The sequence below is a fragment of the Bison bison genome, unplaced genomic scaffold (genome assembly GCF_000754665.1).
Source record: "Bison bison bison isolate TAMUID 2011002044 unplaced genomic scaffold, Bison_UMD1.0 scf7180017862104, whole genome shotgun sequence".
Lineage (NCBI taxonomy): Eukaryota > Metazoa > Chordata > Mammalia > Artiodactyla > Bovidae > Bison > Bison bison.
Window position 1 is genome coordinate 2,926 of NW_011492676.1, and position 3,219 is coordinate 6,144.

The 3,219-nt window shown below is 43.9% G+C and overlaps 1 pseudogene; it reads right to left on the reverse strand.

The window, feature by feature from the left end:
- Positions 1 to 1,038: 1,038 nt before the first annotated feature.
- Positions 1,039 to 3,044, reverse strand: LOC104983220 (annotated as a pseudogene).
- Between the last annotated feature and the right edge of the window lie 175 nt (positions 3,045 to 3,219).

Genomic DNA, 3,219 nt, shown 5'->3' on the forward strand with positions numbered 1-3,219 from the left:
ACTCTTCCCTCTCAGGAAAGGCTTTTTCTGCTGTCTTTTCCCTTAAAACAAATGTTAACTGGCCTCTCCTCTTCTCCTTCCCTCTAATTAGGTGACCTCATCCACTCTCATGTTTAGTCATCACATATAAGTGACAGCTGCCAACTCTACAATGCACAGCCTGGCCCTGTCCAAGGAGCACCTGACTGATACACACACCTTCTGCTAAAACTCTCATGTTCATCACCTGTGCCCAAGGAGCACAGTGAGCAGTCCCAGACTGGCAAAGGCAGTTGGCAGGGACTACTAGGAGGGAGGAGGCTTGTGTTCAGCAGAGGGGCAGGACTGGCAAAAGCCACTGGAGCTCACAGGTGTGCAATTCCTAAATGCTCAGTATTATCTTCCAATATTTTGATTTTTGATTCCTATGCTCTTTTTATACATGGTTTTAATTCCATGTTGCTTCAATTCTTTCTTTGAAAGCAAGAGAAGCTTAAGATATGAATTTGAATGACACAAGAACCTTGTATGCTACACAAGCCAAGTATTATTAGTCTAATTTTACCATTCACTGACTCACTCACTAATTTGTTCAAACATTTATGTAGCACTTTTTATGTGCCAGATGTTGGTGCAAGGCAGTGGGCTTAACAATAAGACAAAGTCCCTCAAGGAGCTCATAGTCTAATGGCAAACTACTGAGTAAACTGAGGCACAGAGTGGTAAATGCTTTGCCCAATGAAGTGGAAATAATAGGTACCTGGAAATGATTGACTAGAGCTGGAGAGAGGGCAGGGTACCATTAGGTCATCATAAGTAAACCCCTTTGACTGAAGAGCAAGGCGACATACAGAAACATATTACAGAATCTGCTTGCAAAAAAGGTTAAAATAGGGGACTCCCCTGGTGGTCCAGTGGTTAAGACTTTGCCTTCCAATGCAGGGGTGTGTGTTCAATCCCTGGTTGAGGAGCTAAGACCACAAAACCAAAAACACAGAACAGAAATAATACCGTAACAAATTCAATAGACTTTAACAATGGTCCACAGTAAACATTTTTTTTTAATTTTTTTAAAGGTCAAAATAGTTTTCAATTGTCACCATGACTGAATTCACATCTTGCAAGGAATTATTAAACCATGATCTGATGGCATTTCTACACTTGCCCCCAAAGCCTGGGGCATGCCACCAGTCTGCTCCAACACAATCAATCTGCAGGGACCTTCAAGTCCAATTTTAACACTGGGAACCATAGTGAAATACAGTAATTTCACAAACTTTAAGGATACAGCATATTTATGATACCTCTACATACAGAGGTTTGGAAAAAACTCTTCTCTAACCCTCATTCAGAGGGTTCTGGTCAGTTATAAATACCAGAAAAATTAGAGAATACACCTGTTACTTTCCATATAGACATTATTTTGGTTGTACAAGGGTAAACAGTCTTTGAAATACTTTATAAGCAATCTAAACATTATACAAATATAAACAAAGACATCATGTCCAGATGCATGCATACCCCTATCCATTGCAGACATGAACCCATATTAAGGCAATTTCTCTTGTGATAAAAACACCTGATCCATGCAGCAAAGGGCAGAGTCCACAAAGAGCTGTCCATCCAGCCTGCCCAACAGTTTCAATGATACTCTGTGTGATGCAGTAATCTCAGGAGGCAAGATGTCTATTTCACTGGCAAAAAAAACAGGGAATAATTAATTTTTTTTAAAGTTGTTTTCAAATGCAGAAACCATAATTATCTAGTAATCTAAGTAGTGAACTGCCCGAAGTTACTCCTGGCCTTATTGCTGTAAGGGAGAATGAGAAAGCATCGAGGATGATTTATTCCTCTGAAAATCACATCTGGTGTGTAATTCACCCACCCGGATGTCCCCAAAGATTCAATACCTGGATCCTCACATGCCATTAGTTTTCACTTCAATCAACTCTTCACTCTGCTCTGGAGGATCTTCTTCTTTCTCAGGGTGAGGGTGTTCTGGCTGTGTGCTTTCGGAGGAAGAGCTTCCTACACCATCCGATATTTCATTACTTGAGAGATCCTCCGCCATTTCACATACATAAACATCGATAGGTCCTGTGGTGCTCTTCATATTTAGTGAGACAGAACCCTCTAGGGGAATTAAAAGATCCAAGCTGGTATCAGGCGGAGATTTAACTGCAACTACAGTCTGTTCACGGAAGATGTCAAGGCTATGAATATCATCATATGACACATATGCTAGCCTCTTCTTTTCTCTGTCCGCTAGTAACTCATCCCACTGTTGAGAACAATCCTTAATTAATTCATCCAGAGATGCTTCTTTCGCTGATAAGTCAAGAAGTTCCGCCTCCAGCTGCCTCTGTTTGGGCCGTATTTCCAATTCATTAAGATCAGGTCCTATCCATTGAATATGGCTCCTAGACTTTTTTTCAACCAGCTTGATTCCACTTAAGACATTGGTGACATCATACAATCTTCGTTTTGGTATTCCCAGTGTTTCTGCAGCTTTATTTAAGTCAAGAACACCTTCTGGACTAGATCTGAGAAGAGCCATAAATCTTGGAGTTAAATCAGACAGGGATGAATTACACCGACGTCTCTTCATACCTGGGCCTTTTTTCATGGACACCTGTTGCGTACTATCTTCTAAATTAACTCTTACTTTTAATGGGCGCAGGTCCTTCGTGCAGACGGGGTCTTTGGATTCACCGCACACCGTCTTCTCCTCCACCCGGTCCACATGCAAGCTGCGTGGCTCCCAAGCAGGCTGCTGCTGACTCATGCTGCCTGGCTGGCCCTCGCCTCGCACTGCACGAGCTCTCCCGCCTTCTCCCACTCAAGTCGGGCACTGCTTCCAACACACCGGTCCCGGGGGACAAGCACGAACCTGGCCCCTGTTGTGATCAGATGCTCAACGTGGCTAGGCCGGCCCTCTGGCACACCGCTGCCCCATGCCCCTGGGAGCTGGAACGCTAGCGGAAAGAAAGCACACTGATCTACGGCACTCAGAACACGAGTCCCGCCATCTTTACGCATGCGCAGCGCGCTGCTTCTAGTGTGCATGCCTGCTGCGGCTGGCACGTTCTGATGCACGCAGTATGGTGTTTTAACGTTTGTTTTGTTTTTGTTTTTTTAATACAAAAGATCGGCCTCAGCTTTGTGGCTCAGCTGGTAAAGAATCTGCCTGCAATGCGGGAGACCTGGGTTCAATCCCTGGGTTGGGAAGAGCCCCTGGAG